General features: G+C 39.4%; 1 pseudogene; it reads right to left on the bottom strand.

The window, feature by feature from the left end:
- Positions 1–532: 532 nt before the first annotated feature.
- LOC105065145 (heat shock protein HSP 90-beta-like) lies at positions 533–11,700 on the bottom strand (annotated as a pseudogene).
- Positions 11,701–13,108: the final 1,408 nt, after the last annotated feature.

The following is a 13,108-nucleotide window of genomic DNA, read 5'->3' as shown; positions in this document are numbered from 1 at the left end:
CTGCATGGCAACTCTAGTTAATAATACTGTAAGGCACATTTGAAAGTTGCTAACAGAGTAAATCTTAAGTCACAATCATTAAAAAAAAATCTGTAACTATGTATGGTGGCAGATGTTAACTAGACTTATTATGGTGATCATTTTGCAATATGTACAAATATTGAATCATTATGTTGTACACCCAAAACTGATATAATGTTGTATGTCAAATTATACCTCAATTAAAAAAAAAACATTTTAAGTAGTAATAATGAAAAGAAAAAACATTACTTTTAACTGTATAAAACTGCATCTTCTTTATTTTGCATACTTTGATTTCATAACAAAAACAAACACAACACAACATCCAAACCCTATGTCAAATCGGGAAGGGACAGGGCTTGAGGCCCGTGTATCCTGCCTTAGAAGACAGAAATAAAACCACTAAACATCAGCAAAGGGAACCAGATGGGCCAGAGCCACGCAAGGTTGCAGCTGGGGGAGCCATGGAGACACTATCCAGAGATGGGACAAAATCTGCAGCTAAAAACTCCTAATCTACTTCTTCCATATGAGAGACATCATCACCCTCAACGGGGGGAAATCTCATCAGGAACAGCAGCACTGGGTTTCTCTGCTGTCACTTCGTCTTCATCAATGCCCAGGACTAGCTTGATCATGAGGTAGATGCAATTTGAGTGGGTTTGTGGATCCTCAAGTGAGAAGCTAGAAGAGAGTAGGGCAGTTTCAAATAGCAGCACCACTAGGTCCTTGATGGCCTTGGCATTCTTGTCCACCTCCACCTTCTGCCTCAGGGTGTCCATGATGGGGTAGTTGAGGCTGATCTCCAGGTGTTTTTTGGCCATCATATAGCCCAAGGTCAAGCTATCCTGAAGTGCCTGGGCTTTCATGATGCATGTTGGCAGTCCAGCCATAGGTGCTAGTCACAATGCAGCAGGGTGAAGACATGAGCCTATTTGAGATTGTCACCTTCTCCACCTTCTTATCCAAGATTTCTTTCATAAGTTTGCAAAGGTTCTCAAACTTGACCTCACTCTCCTCCATTTTCTTCTTCTCTTCATCCTCATGTAGTTCCAGACCCTCCTTGGTAACAGAGATCAGGTTCTTCCCATCAAACTCCAGCTGCTGCACACAGTAGCTCATCAGTAGGCTCCATCATGTACACCACTTTGAAGCCCCACTTCTGTACTCACTCCACAAAAGCAGAGTTGGCAACTTGCTCTTTGCTCTCACCAGTGATATAATAGATGGACTTCCAGGTCTCCTTCATGCTAGAGATGTACTCTGAAAGAGAAGTCATCTTGTCTCCAGAGTGGGAGGTGTGATAGTGCAGCAGCTCAGAAAGGCATCACCGATTAGTGGAGTCCTCATGGATTCCAAGCTTCAGATTTTTAGAGAATACCTCATAGAATTTCTTATAGTTCTTCTTATTTTCTGCCAGCTCAGAGAAGAGCTCAAGACACTTCTTAACAATGTTTTTATGAATAACCATCAAGATTTGCTCTGCTGGAGCATTTCTTGGGAGATGTTCAGGGGAAGGTCTTCAGAGTCAACCACATCACAGATGAAATTGAGGTACTCGGGTATTAACTCATCACAGCTGTCCATGATGAACACGTGGCAGACATAGAGTTTGATGTTGTTCTTTTTCTTCTTGTTCTCAAAGAGGTCAAAAGGAGCCTGATGGGGGATGAATAGCAGTGCTCTGAACTCCAACTGACCTCCCACAGAGAAGGCTTGACTGCCAAGTGATCTTCTCAGTCACTGGTAAGCCTCTTATAGAACTCCCTGTATTCTTCCTGGGTCAGATGCTATCAGGGTTTCTGGTCCAAATGGGTTTGGTCTTGTTCAGTTCTTCCTGATCAATGTATTTCTCCTTAAACTTCTTTGTTTTCTTTTTCTTATCCTTGCCACTATCCTCCTCCTCATCTGAGCCAACCTCTTCAGTCTTGGGCTTCTCCAAATAATCTTTACCTTCTTCTTTCCCACCTTTCTCTTCCTCTGCCTCATTGTCACTGATTTCCTTCTCATGTTCCTTCTCCAGATAGAGTGTGATAGGATAGCCTATGAACTGTGAGTGTTTCTTCACCATTTCTTTGACCCACCTCTCTTCTAAGTACTCTTTCTGGTCTTCCTTAAGGTGGAGAATCACTTTGGTACCCCGGCAAACAGGCTCACCGTGGTCAGCACATACAGTGAAGGAACTCCCAGAAGACTCCCAGGCATACTGTTCATCATCATTGTGTTTCGTGATCACAACCACTTTCTCTGCCACTAGGTAGGCAGAATAGAAGCCAACACCAAACTGCCCAATCATGGAGATGTCTGCACCAGCCTGGAGAGCTTCCATAAATGCTTTAGTACCAGACTTGGCAATTCTTGCCAAGTTATTTATGAGATTAGCTTTGGTCATGCCAATGTCCATGTCTATTATAGTCAGGGTGCACTCCTGGGGGTTGGAGATGATGTCAATTTTTAGCTGTTTATTACCACTGTCCAGTTTGGAAGGGTCTGTCAGGCTTTCATAACAAATCTTGTCCAAGGCATCAGAAGCACTACTTATCAACTCCCATAGAAAAATTTCCTTGCTGGAATAGAAGGTATTGGTAATAAGAGACATGAAGAGGACGAGGTCAAGATGGTGGAATAGTAGGAAGCACGTAGCTCACTTTCTCCCACAGATACACCAAGAATCACATCTACAGGCCCACTCAGCCAACCAGAGCACCTGCAGAACTCTGACAGAACATTGTCCTCTTCAAAAGACAAAGACACCAAAAATCTGGTAGGAAAAAGGGGGAAAAAAAAGGAAGATGAAAAGGCAAAACAGTGCAGGATCGGTCCCGCGGGGAGGGAGCGGCAAAGAAGGACTGGCGCCCGTTTGTTGGGTCTCCCCCTCTCCAACAGAGAGGCCAGCAGAATGGAGGGGGAGCCTCTGAGGTTCGGATCTGTATGGAGCAGCCCTTGACTGACAGAACTGGGTTGAATGGGCATAGAGGGTCCCTGCGACATCCAGCCCAAGATCCGAGCCAGGAGCTGGGGGCTGGGACAGGCTGCCCAAGCCAGGCGGAGGACGGGTATGGCTGCACTGAGGCAGCCCCAGGGGACAGCAGGGGGCTACACAACGTGGATGAGTGGGTGCACAGGGCAGAACTACCTGGGCCCTCCATGAAACAGCAGGGCTGATGTGCCCTGGGGGGAAGGGTGCATATCCCCATCTCAGGATATATAAACCCAGGGAAGGTTTTCGGTGAAGAGAGGCAGGGCTCAAGCGCAGCTGCCATATCCTCCGGCGCTTGGCACCCAGGTGGGGGCGGGAGTGAAACCTGAGTCTGCGCCTGGCGGCCTGGCCTCGGAGGCCAGTGACTTGTTTGCAGCCCAATCAGATAGGATCCTTCAGCCCTGGTGCCTGCAAAGTTCCCGCCGTCAGAACAAACACGAGCTGAGTTTGGACACGGAGCAGGGGCGGGGCTGTTCCGCAGTCTTCCCGGGGCCCGCCTGCGGAGCGGCACTGAGCCGCGGAGCAACCCGCGCCAGGAGACGGTGGGTGGCTCCCCGCTTTTCTGGCAGGAATGCTGTGCTGGAAGGGGGCGCGATCTTCTTGCCAACAGGCACTGGGAGCAGCACAGACAAGGACACCAATGGAGGACCTCGGGAAACAACAAGCCGAGCTCGCGAAACAGGGCAAAGACAGACTTCTCATTAAGAGCACACAGTCTCCAGGACAACACCCCCACCCCACCCCCCCTTTTTTTTTATCTGTTTTTGCCTGTTGTATTTTCTGTTACCTTTTTGATTTTTGCTTTTTAAACAGTTGTATATTCTCCCAGTTATAGTCCCTTTTGAATTTTTCTTTTAAAATGGTATGGTTGTTATTTTGAAAGATCCACGTCATGTCATTTTTCTCTCTCTTGGTTTGGATCGCCTGTTGTTGATTGTACACAGGTTTCAAATGTGTTTTTTCCTCTTTTGTCCTATTTTGGAGCTTTTTGGGAGACGTCTCAAGCCGATTGCTGTTCTGCTTCAACTTACTCTTCAGTTGTTCATTGTACGCTGTTTTCAGGCCTTTTTTTTTCCCTCCCCTTCTTCGGAATTCTCTCTTTATCATATCTTCCTTTTTTTTTTTTTTTTTTTTTTTGTCCTATTTTTTATTACATTTTTGATTTCTAATTTCTGGACGGTTGTGTATGCTTCTAGTTTTGGTTCCTTTTGGGTTTTTCTCTTAAAGTAGTTATATTGTTTTTTAAAGAGAATCCACTTGATTGCATTTTCACTTCTTTTGGGTTTGATCTCGTGTTGTTGATTGTAAATGGGCACCAGGTGTCATTTTTTGATCTTTTTTTCTGTTTTTTTTTTTTTTTGAGGGATTTAAAAAAGATCTCAACTCGAATGCTACTCTAATTCAAATTGATCTTCTATAATTGAGTATACACTATTTTCAGGCCTTTTTTTTCCACCCTTCTCTTAAAATTATCTCTTTATCTTTTTTTAATCTGTTCTATTTTCTATTACCATTTTAATTTCTACTTTCTAAACAATTGTATGTGCTTCTAGTTTTAATTTCTTTCTAAATTTTTCTGTTAAAATAGTTATATTATTATCATTTTTTTAAAAACAAAATCCACCTGATTTCATTTTCATTTATTTTGGTTTTGACCTCCTGTTATAGATTATAAATAGGATTCAAATATCATTTTTGGATCTTTTTTCCTTTTTTTCTTTTTAAGGGTTTTTAGGGGAAAAAAATTCTCAACTCGAAAGCCAGTCCAATTCAAATTGTGCTTCTGTAATTGATTACATACTGTTTTCAAACATTTTATTCTCCCTCCTTTTAAAATTCTTTCTCTCTCTCTCTCCTTTTTTTTATTTTTTACGTTTAATTCCTATATAGACATTAGATAGATAAATAAATAAACTCCCTCAAGGACTATAATAGATAACTGATACTCCACAAGCCACAGTACCAGAGTCATATGAGCAAGATGAAGAAGCAGAGAAACCACCCCAAATTAAAAGAACAAGAGAAATCCCCTGAAAGAATGATCAATGAAATAGACATCAATAGCCTACTAGATCAAGATTTCAGAAAAGGAGTGATCAAAGTACTAAAGGAACTAAAAGAGGTAGTGTCTGGAGATATAAAATATGTCAAAAGTGAAATTGAAGCTATAAAGATGAACCAAGCAGAATTGCTAAACTCATTGGCTGAGATGAGAACAGATCAAAAGGCTGTGCAAACCAGACTAGATAATGCAGAGGAACAACTTAGTGACCTAGAAGACAGGACAACAGAAAGCACACAATCAGAACAACTGTAAGACAAACAAATAAAAACAAATGAAAGCAGCATAAGGGACCTATGGGATAACATAAAGCATGCCAATCTTTGCATAATAGGGGTCCCAGAAGGGGAAGAAGATCAAAGGGGATTGAAAAGGTTTTTGAAGAAATCATGACTGAAAACTTCCCAAACTTAAAGAAGGAATCAGATATCCAAGTACAGAAAGCTCAAAGGGTCCCAAACAGCAAGGACCCAAACAGACAAACACCAAGACATATCAGAATCAAGATGGCCAGAGTCGCAGATAAAGAAATGATCCTAAGGGCAGCAAGAGGAAAGGAAAGAGTGAGTTACAAGGGAATCCCCATTAGACTCTTAGCTGATTTCTCTACACAAACACTACAGGCCAGAAGGGAGTGGGAAGATATATTCAAAGTCCTGAATGAAAAAATGATGCAGCCTTGGATACTATATCCAGAAAGGCTATCCTTTAGGATACAAGGGGAGAGAAAGAATTTCACAGAGAAGCAAAAACTGAAAGAGTTTAGCAACACTAAACTCATGCTAAAAGAAATATTGAAAGGTCTACTCTAAATAGAAAAGAAGCAGGATGCTACAGAAATGAGAAACTCAAAACTTGAAAGGTAATAACTCATGAATTACAAATAAAATAAACACAAAATTGTAAAAGAAAACATTTAAATCATTAAGAGTGGGAAAGGGAAGCAAGAAAATATACAGTATTTTCTTTTCTTTCTTTCTTTTTTAAAATTTTTTGGTTTTGGTAGGATGCGTTTGAGATATAGTAATGGGCTAATAGACTTACAGAAAAGGATAACCACAAGCCAAAAACTTACAAGGGAGTCACAAAAACAAAATAAAATCCATGATAATACAAAGGAAGATTACCAAACCACAAAAGGAAAAAGAAAGGAACAAACAGGTTGCACAGGTAAGTTCAAAATGGCAATAAATCAATTGCACAGGTAAGTTCAAAATGGCAATAAACAATTTTTGTTATTTATTGCACAGGTAAGTTCAATTGCACAGGTAAGTTCAAAATGGCAATAAACACACATCTATCATTAATTACTGTAAATGTTAATGGACTAAATGCTCCAGTCAAAAGACATAGAGTGGCAGACTGGATAATAAAGCAAGAACCTTCAATATGCTGCATACAAGAGACTCACCTGAGGGAGAAGGACACATATAAATTGAGAGTGAAAGGATGGAAAAGGATATTCCATGCAAATGGAAAAGCCAAAAAAGCAGGTGTTGCAGTACTGATTTCAGACAAAATAGAGTTTAAAACAAAGGCCATAAAGAAGGACATTTTATAATGATTAAAGGAGTGATAGAAGATGAGGATATTACACTCATTAATATATATGCACCCAATATAGGAGCACCTAAGTACATAAAACAATTACTGACAGAGATAAAGGGGGATATTGATGGGAGTACAATCATAGTTGGAGATTTTAACACCACTATAACATCACTAGACAGCTCTTCCAGAATAAGGCAATATATAAAGGCAAAATAAATAAGGCAACAGAGAAATTAAACAATACAATAGAAAAATTAGATTTGGTGGGTATTTTCAGAGCATTACACCCCCAAAAAATAGGATACACATTCTTTTCAAGTGCACATGGAATATTTTCCAGGATTGATCATGTACTTGGGCACAAAAGAAACCTCAACAATTTTAAGAAGATAGAAATTATCTCAAGCATCTTTACTAACCACAATGCCATGAAACTAGAAATCAACAACAGAGAAACAAAGGAGAAAAAAAGGAAAGTATGGAGATTAAACAATATGTTATTGAAAAAACAATGGGTCAATGAGGAAATCAAAGCTGAAATTAAAAAATACCTTGAGACAAATGACAATGAAAGCACAACCACTCAAAATCTATGGGACATAGCAAAGGCAGTGCTAAGAGGGAAGTTTATAGTGATACAGGCCTTCCTCAAAAAAGAAGAACAATCTCAAATAAACAATTTAACACACCAGCTGAATGAATTAGAATAGAAGAACAAAAAGCCCCAAAAGGCAGCAGAAGGAAGGAAATTATAAAGATCAGGGAGGAAATAAATACAATAGAGATTAACAAGACCACAGAAAAAATCAACCAAACCAAAGGCAGGTTTTCTGAAAAACTAAATAAAATCGACAAACCTCTGGCCAAACTCACAAAGAAGAAAAAAGAGAGAGCAGAAATTAGCAAAATAAGAAAGGAAAATGGAGACATTACAACAAATAAAGTAGAAATACAGAATATCATATGAGAATATTATGAAAAACTATATGGAACCAGACTGGATAACCTAGAGGAGATGAACAAGTTTCTGGAAACATACTGTCCACCAAGACTGAATCAAGAAGAAACTGACCACTTGAACAATCTGATCACTAGAAAGGAAATAGAAATAGCAATAAAAAAAAAAACCTCCCTACAAATAAAAGTCCAGGACTGGACGACTTCACTGGGGAATTCTACCAAATATACAAATAAGAACTCATACCAGTCCTTCTCAAACTCTTCCAGATGATTGAAAAGGAGGGAATACTCCCAAACTCATTCTATGAAGCCACCATCACCCTGATACCAAAACCAGGCAAAGACACTACAAAAAAAGAGAATTATAGGCCAATATCACTGATGAACATAGACGCCAAAATTCTCACCAAAATATTAGCAAATAGAATCCAACAACACATAAAAAAGATTACACATCATGACCAAGTGGGGTTCATCCCAGGGACACAAGGGTGGTTCAACATATGCAAATCAATCAATGTAATACATCACATCAGCAAGAGAAAGGACAAAAACTATATGATCATCTCAATAGATACAGAAAAGGGAATTGATAAAACTCAACATCCATTTATGATAAAAACTCTCGCCTAAGTGGGTATAGAGGGGACATATCTGAACATAATAAAAGCTATATATGACAAACCTACAGCCACCATAGTACTCAACGGTGAAAAACTCAAAAGCTTCCCACTAAAATCTGGGACAAGGCAAGGATGCCCACTATCACCACTCCTATTCAACATAGTCTTAGAAGTCCTAGCCACAGCAATCAGGCAAGAGAGAGAATTAAAAGGGATCCAAATTGGAAAAGAAGAGGTAAAAGTGTCACTATATGCCGACGACGTGTTACTATATATAGAAAACCCTAAAAGGTCCACATAAAAACTACTACAGCTGATTGAAGAATTCAGCAAGGTAGCAAGTGACAAGATTAACATTCAGAAATCAGTTACATTTCTTTACACTAACAATGAATCAACAGAAAAAGAAAGTAAAGAAACAATCCCCTTTAAAATAGCACCCAAAGTTATAAAATATCTGGGAATAAACCTAACTAAGGAGGAGAAAGTATTATACACAGAAAACTCTAAACCATTGATGAAGGAAATTAGAGAAGAATTTAAAAAATGGAAAGATATCCCATGCTCTTGGATTGGAAGAATCAATATTGTCAAAATGGTCACACTGCCCAAGGAAATCTACAGATTTAATGCAATCCCTAACAAATTACCCAGGGCATATTTCACAGAACTAGAACAAATCATAATAAAATTTATACGGAACCATCAAAGACCAAGAATTGTCAAAATATTACTGAAGAGAAAGAAAGAGGCTGGAGGAATAACTCTCCCAGATTTCAGACAATACTATAGAGCTACAGTCATCAAGACAGCACAGTATTGGTACAAAAACAGACATATAGACCAATGGAACAGAATAGAGAGCCCAGAGATGAACCCACAAACTTTTGGTCAACTAATCTTTGACAAAGGAGGCAAGAATATACAATGAAATAAAGAGAGTCTCTTCAGCAAGTGGTGTTGGGAAAACTGGACAGCAGCATGTAAAACAATGAAGCTAGAACACTCCCTTACACCATATACAAAAATCAACTCAAAATGGATCAAAGACTTAAACATAAGACAAGATACAATAAACCTCCTAGAGGAAAACATAGGCAAAACATTATCTGACATACATTTCAAAAATTTTCTGCTAGAAGAAATAAAAGCAAGAATAAACAAATGGGACCTAATGAAACCTACAAGCTTCTGCACAGCAAAGGAAACCATAAGTAAAACACAAAGACAACCTACAGAATGGGAGAAAATTTTTGCAAATGAAACCAACAAAGGCTTGATCTCCAGAATATATAAGCAGCTCATACGACTCAATAAGAAAAAAATAAACAACCCAATCCAAAAATGGGCAGAAGACCTAAAAGAGCAGTTCTCCAAGGAAGACATACAAATGATCAAGAGGCACATGAAAAAATGCTCAATGTCACTAATTATCAGAGAAATGCAAATCAAAACTACCATGAGGTATCACCTCACCCCAGTCAGAATGGCCGTCATTCAAAAGTCCACAAATGACAAATGCTGGAGAGGCTGTGGAGAAAGGGGAACCCTCCTACACTGCTGGTGGGAATGCAGTTTGGTGCAGCCACTATGGAAAGCAGTGTGGAGATTCCTCCAAAGACTAGGAATAGACTTACTGTATGACCCAGGAATCCCACTCCTGGGCTATATTCAGAAGGAACCCTACTTCAGGATGCCACCTGCACCCCAATTTTCATAACACCCCAATGTTTTACAATAGCCAAAACATGGAAACAGCCTAAATGTCCATCAACGGATGACTGGATAAAGAAGATGTGGTATATTTATACAATGGAATACTACTCAGCCATAAAAACCGACAACATAACGCCATTTGCAGCAACATGGATGCTCCTGGAGAATGTCATTCTAAGTGAAGTAAGCCAGAAAGAGAAAGAAAAATACCATATGAGATCGCTCATATGTGGAATCTAAAAAACAAAAACAGAAACAAAAACAAACAAACAAACAAAAACAAAGCATAAATAAAGGACAGAAATAGACTCACAGACAGAGCATACAGACTTGTGGTTACCAGGGGCTGGAGGGTGGGAAGGGATAGACTGGGATTTCAAAATTGTAGAATAGACTACACTGTATAGCACAGGGAAATATACACAAAATGTTATGATAACTCACAGAGAAAAAATGTGACAATGAGTGTGTATATGTCCATGAATAACTGAAAAATTGTGCTGAACACTGGAATTTGACACAACATTGTAAAATGATTATAAATCAATAAAAAATATTTTAAAAAAAGCATAAATACAGGACAGAAATAGACCCATAGACATAGAATACAGTTGTGGTTGCCAGGGGGGTGGAGGGTGGGAAGGGATAGACTGTGATTTCAAAACTGTAGAATAGATAATCAAGATTATACTGTATTGAACAGGGAAATATACACAAAATGTTATGGTAGCTCACAGAGAAAAAAATGTAACAATGAGTGTGTATATGTCCATGTATGACTGAAAAATTGTGCTGAACATTGGAATTTGACACAACATTGTAAAATGATTATAAATCAATAAAAAATGTTTAAAAACAAACAAACAAACAAAACTACAATGAGATATCACCTCACACCAGTCAGAATGGCCGTCATTCAAAAGTCCACAAATGACAAATGCTGGAGAGGCTGTGGAGAAAAGGGAACCCTCCTACACTGCTGGTGGGAATGCAGTTTGGTGCAGCCACTGTGGAAAACAGTACGGAGATTCCTCAAAAGACTAGGAATAGACTTACCATATGACCCAGCAATCCCACCCCTGGGCATATATCCAGAAGGAACCCTACTTCAGGATGACACCTGCACCCCAATGATCATAGAAGCATTATTTGCAATAGCCAAGACATGGAAACAGCCTAAATGTCCATCAATGGATGACTGGATAAAGAAGATGTGGTATATTTATACAATGGAATACTATTCAGGCATAAAAACCAACAACATAACACCATTTGCAGCATTATGGATCTTCCTGGAGAATGTCATTCTATGTGAAGTAAGACAGAAAGAGAAAGAAAAATACCATATGAGATCGCTCATATGTGGAATCTAAAAAACAAAAACAAAAAAACAAAGTGTAAATACAGGACAGAAATAGACTCATAGACATAGAATACAAACTTGTGGTTGCCAAGGGGGCAGAGGGTGGGAAGGGATAGACGGGATTTCAAAATTGTAGAATAGATAAACAAGATTATACTGTATAGCACAGGGAAATATACACAAGATCTTATAGTAGCTCACAGAGAAAAAAATGTGACAATGAATATGTATATGTTCATGTATAACTGAAAAATGTGCTCTACACTGGAATTTGACACAACATTGTAAAATGATTATAAATCAATAAAAAATGTTAATAAATAAATAAATAAATAAATAAATAAATAGACAAGAAAAGGGCAATTTCTGCCTGGAAAGTGAAAGTCTCCACCTCCTCGTCTCCACGGTGCACTTCTTCAATCATCTTAAAGGATAAGAACCTCAATTACTAGAGAGTTGAGAGGGCAAGGACTGCATCTGGCTCACCAGCCACAACCAGGATCTTGCCTCCCACAAGAGAGAGTAAAAGGGCACACCAAGGGAATGGACACACAGTCCAGTCCCACCTAATCAGATGGTTCCTCCTAGGACTTGAAATATTTAGAATCCACATTAATTTAGGTTGTCCATTGCAGTGGCAGCAGCTCATCAGATGTTGATGGCCACATGGCAAGGACTATGATTTCCACCTGTTGGATATCTCAAATGCCCACAGTCCTTATCGTTACCAAAACTGATTCTTCAACCTTCATCATACCTCCCACACATTCCTTTTTGCATAAATTAGACACTGTTGTTTAAAAATCAGGAGTCCTACCAGGTCATAAAGATGAGCTAGCAGTGAATCTGAGAGTCTTCCCTGGGTATCCTGAACCCAGGATGTGCTCCAAGTGCTCCTTCATTTCCTTTCTTCCCTTGTTATGGTCCAATCACCCAGAAACTAACTTCTACTTACATTTGCAGCTTGAAGCATATCAAAGGCAAACAGTGCCACAGAATTTTCTCAATTTCTGTGAAGCAGAGCTGTCAACCTCTAATCTTAGCGTACCTGATGTCTCCCTAGGGGTTTGGTGTTCATGGATGGATGTGTTGATTCAGAACCACAGGGAAACCCACCTTGACCTCCAAAAGCTTCTCATCTAGACCCCACCTTCCAGCACTGGCCCATAAATATCTCCTCTAGGTAAAGAAACTCTATGCTGTGGGCTGGAGGGAGTTTTATGTTCACTCCAACGCTGAAAAGATCAGCCACAACCAAAGTACTAGCCTCAAAGTACCCCTTCAAAGGACTTGAGCAATAATAGAAGCAGAGCATTCCCACTGCTCCACTTAACTCATTTCACTGGTATGACATAACTCAGCAACACAAGCAGCTTTGCTTTTGATATTCTAACACTTCGAAGACAAGTGCTGATTACCAACAGTGCAACAATGAAATAGCTCTATGGGGAACACTTTTTAATATATTTACCTAATTAGCCCATTATAAAGTGTAATGTGACTTCTTGCCTTAGCCTGTCATTAGTTTTATGAGAATCTTTAAGAAATGACAGAATCACAAGGGGAAAGGAAGAGGCATATTGTGCCCAACTCCATCTGCTTTCCAAACAGGCCATACCATATTTGAATTTAACAAGATGCACAAGAGATGTCCCAGAGCTCAGCACAAGGGCTTGACTGCTTTACAGAACTGTGGGAGAAGCTCCCTCAAGCAATTTACATGTTCACGAAGATGATGTATAAACATGAATCACTTCATGCTCTTTTCCAAAATAGCTTTGGAGAAATGAGTATTGATGTAGCAGTAAGGAAAAACAGCTTTCAATCTCAGA

The sequence above is a fragment of the Camelus bactrianus genome, chromosome 9 (assembly GCF_048773025.1).
Source record: "Camelus bactrianus isolate YW-2024 breed Bactrian camel chromosome 9, ASM4877302v1, whole genome shotgun sequence".
Lineage (NCBI taxonomy): Eukaryota > Metazoa > Chordata > Mammalia > Artiodactyla > Camelidae > Camelus > Camelus bactrianus.
This window is presented reverse-complemented; position numbering and strand designations above follow the sequence as displayed.